We start from the raw sequence: 7,925 nt of genomic DNA, 5'->3' as shown, positions 1-7,925 counted from the left end.
CGCGAACTCGCGCGGTAAAGCGTTATATAGAATCTACGGTACGCGGTTAACGGGTACTAGCCAAGACGCTGCATGGACGTGGTGTGTGTGTGTGGTCGCGTGTGGCGTGTGCGTGTGCGGGTGGCGTGTGCGTGTGCGTGCGTGTGCATGCGCTGTGCGCTGTGGCTGTGCGTGTTGCGTGTGCGCGGTGTGCGCAGGCGCAGCGTCGCGTGTGTGTGTCTGTGGTGTGTGTGCGCGCGCGCTAGTGTGTATGTGCGTGTGTGAGAGGGTGGAGGGGGGATCGTGCAGGGTCTAGGTCTAGGCAGCTGGGCAGCCTGGCCAATCACACGTAACAACACGTTAAAACGTCATATATACATTGTCGTGAGTTATTAGTTAGTGGGGAGCGTAGCCAGCAAGTGCGCTCTGCCTCGATTAATACCGATTAATTAGTAATGTTATTAGCCTCATCTGACATAGTTCAGGATGCAGCTTGTTAGAGATCGCACGATCGTCCGTGCGTCCCGTCGTGCGTCCGTCCGTGGCCCCGTGCCGTCGTGCCGTCCGTCGCGTCACAAACAGCATTGGCGACAAATCTTAGAACCCGCTCCGGACGATACGGCGTCACGATTATTCGGACGACGTCGGGGGGCGGCAGATGCGTCAAGAACGGAGTTGGGATGGTCGAAGCTGGGGGTCAAAGAGTCAAAGCGCAAGGAGCGTGTTAAAAAGAAGGGGAAAACAGTCGCCTCCTTAACCTTAGTATAGGAGGAAAATGCAGAATTGCCGGCACAAATCTAAACGGCCCTCGACCTTAGGCTTGCGTGAATAGTCGGTGTATAGCATCACTGGTCAGGACAAAGCCATCACTGTGCCGAAAATTGGAGGTCACAGGTCAAAGGTCAATGGGCCAACAGGGCCAGATTTTAGAACATTTTCTGAGGAAATGGTCTACCGGACGGAGCGACTTGAAAAACTATTTTTGTTTCAGCGCGTGACCTAGGCATTCTTTTATCGGCCTTTATTTGAAAGCGACGGATGAAATGTCCCTCTTCTGCTGCTCGCGAAGAGTAGAGCGGAGACCTTTCTGAACCTCAAGAAGGGAAGGGTTAAACATGGATTTGTTTGACTGCTTAACAACATGAGCTGAACACTGCTTTTGCTATTAGAGCCCCCCTCCCCCCCTTCCCCTTCCTCCCCTCCCTCACCCCCCCCCCGGCCCGCCCTTCCCGCCACCTCCCCCACCCCTCCCCCCCACCTCGGCCCACTACCCTCACATCTGCGATAGTGGGCGTCGTCCTAAACAATGATGTTACGCAAATCAGGCGTGCTCTGCATATCGCGCCATACAAAAATGTGGGTACTACGCAACGACTTGAAATTTTACGTTTATAATCGTAGCAAACAGGCACTCAGATGAGCCCGAGACGCCTCTGCGGCTCGTTGTATATGATGTGTATAGTAGTTATATATAGTATATTATTGTAAATAGTATTGTATATATATAGTATATTGTAGTATATTAGCAGATATTAGTAGATATAAGAACGTCGCGCGCACAGCGAGCTGTACTGTGAAAGCGGCTGCAGCCAAGTGCGTCGATATTCAGTTGTATATTTACAATTCGCACTAACTTGATTGATCGAAGCAGCGCAACCTAGTTATCAGTGCATGATAAATTTCAAACCAGCTGCAGAAACCGCTGTCGAGGCTTGCTGTTCGTTAGAGTAGCCTGTGATGCATGATGCGAATGTTAAATTCTGCGTTGTCATATTTCGTGTTCGAAGGCATTCGTATTTTCTTTGCACATCCGAAGGATGTTCTGCACCCATCAGTAATTTCGAACAAAAAGAGGAGGTTGAAAGTAATATACACCGAAAAATGTTAGGTGGTTAGTTTACACAGTGTATAAGGTGGGGTCGACAGAAAGATGAGAGGTGCATGCAGCTCCTCATCTTTTCGTTAATTATGAATGTAATTCAATCGTGGCCTTTCCGTCTGGAAAATAAACTTGGAAACATCAAGGTGTCATTGTAGGCATCCGCTAGCTTGCAGTCATGTGCCGCCATGGAATCTCTGCTCTATGATGTTCCAAGCTATTTACTTACTCATGGTTCGCACAGTCCTTGAAAAGTCCTTGAATTTGAGGGGAGTCCTTGAAAAGTACTTGAATTTAGTAAAGTTGATTTTGTGCTTGAAAAGTGCTTGAATTTCATGAAAATGTCCTTGAATTTCATGAAAATGTCCTTGCCTGTAATAAAAAGAAATTTTGTACCATCAATAAATGTGCAAACCTCAATAAAAATTGCGTTAAATGAGCTTAAAAGCTATAGACACGATAGACAGTTAAATGATGATCACAAATTACAGTAAGGTCAGTAAAATCGAGTCAGTAAACAAGGTATGTTGTAGAAGTGAACAGTGTTTTAGATCTGAACGGGTTTATTAATGTGATCCAGGTTAGTTTTAGAGGTGACATGCAGTGATAAGAATGGAGTTATTAAATAATCCAGGTATGTTTTGTTTGTGTATGAATTCCGATAAAATGTCTGATAAAATGTCCTTGAATTTCCGATAAAATGTCCTTGAAAAGTCTTGAAAAGTCCTTGGAAAAAATTCAGTCCTCCCTGTATAAACCATGTTACTACTCTTTGCGGTTTTAAGTATATGCGTGGGTTAGAGTAAAACCTATTGCAAGTTCTGTCCAGTACGATTGTCACTTGGTAAGGCTGGGTGGGGAACATATTGGAAAATCCCTTAAATTTATTCAGGTGTACACGATTCTCTGTGTATGAATTCCGATAAAATGTCTGATAAAATGTCCTTGAATTTCCGATAAAATGTCCTTGAAAAGTCCTTGAAAAGTCCTTGGAAAAAAGTTCAGTCCTCCTGTATAAACCATGTTACTACTCTTTGCGGTTTTAAGTATATGCGTGGAGTTAGAGTAAAACCTATTGCAAGTTGTCCAGTACGATTGTCACTGTAAGGCTGGGTGGGGAACATATTGGAAATCCCTTAAATTTTATTCAGGTGTACACGATTCTCCGATAATGGAAGCCATAGATAGTTTTTTGTACGATTTTTTTTAGGTCTGGTCTCTTGGGTAAGAGAGACTGGTGACATTCGCAAGAGCTGGTAAAAGTAGCTCTCTGTAAGCTAAGCTGAGGTGACGATGAAGAGGAGTTATTTGTTGTTGGTGGATGACAGATGTTGGCAGCTAGGGCAGCAGTGATGAGAGAGTCACGTCTACTCTCAAGCTCGTTTGCAATCGCGTGTGTGAATGCCAGCTGCGCTCACATGGTTGCGCGAGGGTGTTCGGATTTACAGAATTATAGCGTTGTTGGAGCTTCGATTGTAGGTCTGTGCATCCTATTAACACGGACACGTTTTAGATGGCTGTTTTTCCAATAACCCCTTTGGAACTTTGAATAAAAATGGGTGCGTTCCGTGATTATCCTCATCTTACGCTTCTCCTCCTCCTTCTCTTCGTCCTCCTCCTCCTCCTCCTCCCCCTCCTCTTCCTCTCCTCCTCATCTTTCTCCTCGTCTTTCTTCTTATTTTCCATCTCATTACCTCTTCTTATTCTTCCATCCATCCATCCATCCTCTTCTTCCTTCTCCCCACCTCCTTTCTCTTGCCCCCCCTCTCCTCTTCCCCACCTATTGTTCAGTTTTCTTTCACCTTTCATTATAAGCTCACAGCAACACCATCGCTGGCGACAGCAAGTTGTATTTCTGTACACGAACTGTCACCGTAGAGAGTGTAAAAAGGATATATATACTTACAGGAAGAGTAGCCGCGTGGATGAAAGATTTTCTCGCCGTTTGATCTTCCTGTGGTCCGTGAATAATAGAAATGTAGCGTGCACGGCTACGCGTAACGGTAATACTAAATAGGCTCGGACGGCCAGAGCGTCGACACAGTACGCCTGTGCCTACTGGGGGGGGGGGAGTGGTTGTTCCTTCGCACTGCTCTAGTAGAGTTCTACTGTAGTCCGAGAGAGATGAGAATGAGGGAGTAACCCAACGTGAGATAGAGGGAGGAGCGAGCGAGAGAGAGAAAGAGAGAGGGAGGGAGGGAGGGAGGGAGAGGAAATTGACAGAGCGAGAACGCGCCCACGCGCTCGCGCGCGTGCGTGTGTGCGTGAGAGAGAGACAGCCAGAGAGAGAGCAAGAGAGGGAGACAGAGAGAGAGAGATAGATAGATAGATAGATAGATAGATAGATAGATAGATAGATAGATAGATAGATAGATAGATAGATAGATAGATAGATAGATAGATAGATAGATAGATAGCGAGAGAGAGAGAGACAGATAGAGAGAGAGAGAGACACACTGATAGATAGATAGATAGATAGATAGATAGATAGATAGATAGATAGATAGATAGATAGATAGATGATAAATAGATAGATAATAGATAAGATAGATAGATAGATAGATACGAATAGATATAGATAGTTAAGAGAGAGAGAGAGAGAGAGACAGAGAGAGAGAGAGAACGAGAGAACAATAGAGAGGGGGAGGGGGGAGGGGATGGCATCCCCTAATCTACTTGACTACTTGCTCTACGTCTGGGATTTTCATTAACGCATATTGTGCAGAATGCTTGATGTGTGCCTTACTTGACGAGAGCCGCGTATAGAAAGCGAGTAAAGGCGAGACGGTGAATTGAAAAGGGAGAAAATAAGCGACGGCGGTCGCGCCATAGCGAGCAAGATAGCGGAAGAGGGAACCAAGATACCTGCTCGTTACAGCTACTGGCATTGACAGGAGCTATAACAGAGCGTACCAATTTCCTGGAGAAACCGGTAGGAAAAAACTCCTAGCAGGAAATGAGTCGATTCGCGATTCGGCTGCGTGAGAAGGAGGTTTTCAAACGGGGGACCTATTGTACGTCGTTAAATTTGTTCTCGTAGACCGTTAAGAGAATTCCGCTTCGAATGAGAAAATTTGCGACGGATTTCCCATTCTCGTAACTTTACGATGTTTCCGTCGACAGTTTACAAGAAAAAATAAATGTTAAGAATAATGTTATATTATAGTAAATATATATAATAAGTATATATTGGTAAGAATAGTTAAGACCTAATTATGTTTTTGAAAACGGACCCTAGACTTGTGTTAGCAGGATTCGTTCTGTATCATGAATTATTCGGCAAGCATTCTCGCGTGAGACGGCAGGCTGTTACACGTAGCACGGGGCTTGGTTAATGAATTCAACATGTTAATTAATCGTGATTAGTGTTTGTAGTGATAACTTGCTGACTGAGTAGACTAGGTAATATAAAGTTGCCTGGGAGTACCAGCATGCAGGCGAGAGTCACCCAGCGCACCCCCACACACAATAGAGGAGAACAGACCACTAATAAATCCTCGATAGGATCCTATACTTGAGAATTGAATTTCAGGAGCTGAAAAATAGTATTTCGACCGTTTTCGGCCAAGTGGCAATATTAAAGCTAGGTAGCCATGTACTTCAGCTGTGCACCCTTAGAGTTATGACATATGTTGTCCGGCGTTTTAAAAAAATATCGCGAATTTACTAACCGACACCACATTTGTGCCTGAAAAATAGTCGCGCAGTTGAATGGGGGCCATACATTGAAAGAATTCGTTTTAAATTACCAGTAACCATCCACCCATCTCCATGTGCATGTCATTGACACACACGATAGCCAGCCTAAATAATGCAGCCACAAAACATCTCGTCAGCTTTAGTGCACGAGCTGCTGGCCCTCCGATTGGTCGGCTGATGATCGAAGCGTCACATCCTCTAACCTAACAGGGTAATGAACCGGTAGTGATTTAATAGTGGTCACGTGTCAGAGAGCACCACCATGCAGGCTAGCATTATAGAGAGCGCCACCATGCAGGCTAGCATTATAGAGAGCGCCACCATGCAGGCTAGCATTATAGAGAGCGCCACCATGCAGGCTAGCATGATAGAGAGCGCCACCATGCAGGCTAGCATGATAGAGAGCGCCACCGTGCAGGCTAGCATGATATAGAGCGCCACCATGCAGGCTAGCATGATAGAGAGCGCCACCATGCGGGTAAGCATAGAGAGCGCCACCATGCGGGCAAGCTTTACAGAGAGCGCCACCATGCAGGCAAGCATGATAGAGAGCGCCACCATGCAGGCAAGCATGATAGAGAGCGCCACCATGCAGGCAAGCATTATAGAGAGCGCCACCATGCGGGCAAGCATTATAGAGAGCGCCACCATGCGGGCAAGCATTATAGAGAGCGCCACCATGCGGGTAAGCATAGAGAGCGCCACCATGCGGGCAAGCTTTACAGAGAGCGCCACCATGCGGGCAAGCATTACAGAGAGCGCCACCGTGCAGGCAAGCATTATAGAGAGCGCCACCGTGTTCCCGTAGCCACGAAGCCGAAGGTTATAATTTCTTTCCCCCCTGTTCAGGCTCGTAGCATTACACGGGCCCACTCGACTGCCGCGAATATTTCATATACGTGCCTGGGCTTCATCGCTCAGGCAAACGCGATTGTTCGATATAGTAGCAACTATCAAACGGAATATCGGAGAATCTGTTATAGAGGTGCTATCGTGGTGCTATCGTGGTGCTGTCGTCGTGCCAATGAGGTACTATCGTGGTGCTGTCGTGGTGCTGTCGAGGTGCTATCCAGGTGCTATCAAGGTGCTGTCGTGGTGCCAATGAGGTGCTATAGAGGTGCTATAGAGGTGCTATCGTGGTGCTATCGTGGTGCTGTCGTGGTGCTATCGAGGTGCTATCGAGGTGCTATCGAGGTGCTGTCGAGGTTCTATCGAGGTGTTATAGAGGTGCTATCGAGGTGCTATAGAGGTGCTATAGAGGTGCTATCGAGGTGCTATAGAGGTGCTATCGAGGTGCTATCGAGGTGCTATAGAGGTGCTATAGAGGTGCTGTCGAGGTGCTATCGAGGTGCTATAGAGGTGCTATAGAGGTGCTGTCGAGGTGCTATCGAGGTGCTGTCGTGGTGCCAATGAGGTGCTATCGTGGTGCTATCCAGGTGCTGTTGAGGTTCTATCAAGGTGCTGTCGTGGTGCTATCGTGGTGCTATCGAGGTGCTATCGAGGTGCTATCGAGGTGCTATCGAGGTGCTATCGAGGTGCTATCGTGGTGCTATCGTGGTGCTATAGAGGTGCTATCGTGGTGCTATAGAGGTGCTATCGAGGTGCTATCGAGGTGCTATCGAGGTGCTGTATAATAGAGGTGCTATCGTGGTGCTATCGAGGTGCTATCGAGGTGCTATAGAGGTGCTATAGAGGTGCTATCGTGGTGCTATCGAGGTGCTATCGTGGTGCTATCGAGGTGCTATCGAGGTGCTATCGAGGTGCTATAGAGGTGCTATAGAGGTGCTATAGAGGTGCTATCGAGGTGCTGTCGAGGGTCCACTACGGCCCGTTACTTCACCGACAAAACGGAAGCATTATTTGTCGCGTTCTCGCCAGACAGTGCCGCTGACATGAATAGGGGCGCCAAGGACCCATCATCCGTTGTCTAGCTGTCTAGTCGATGGAGCGCTCTCGACAGCACCTCGACAGCAACCGCACGCACAGCACGCCTCTATAGCACCGCCGATAGACCGTCGATAGCACCACGATAGCAACCGTCGCATAGCATACCTCGATAGCAACCTTCTATAGCAACCAAACGACAGCACCGATCTATAAGGGCACGCTCTATAGCAGCTACGATAGCACCACGACAGCACACCACGACAGCACCTCGATAGCACTCCACTCCGAGAAGTCCCACGACAGCACCACGATAGCACCTCGACAGCCACTCGACAGCACCTCCACACGAAAGCGACCCCCTCGAACAACCTCGAAGCAACCTCTAAGCACGCACATAGACCGTCCGATAGCACCACACGACAGCACCTCAGCCAACGATAGCACTCTCGATAGCACCGTCTGATAGCACCCTCTATACACC

This window comes from Priapulus caudatus, unplaced genomic scaffold (assembly GCF_000485595.1).
Source record: "Priapulus caudatus unplaced genomic scaffold, Priapulus_caudatus-5.0.1 Scaffold23, whole genome shotgun sequence".
Classification (NCBI taxonomy): Eukaryota; Metazoa; Priapulida; class Priapulimorpha; order Priapulimorphida; family Priapulidae; genus Priapulus; species Priapulus caudatus.
Note: the sequence above shows the minus strand (reverse complement) of the source record.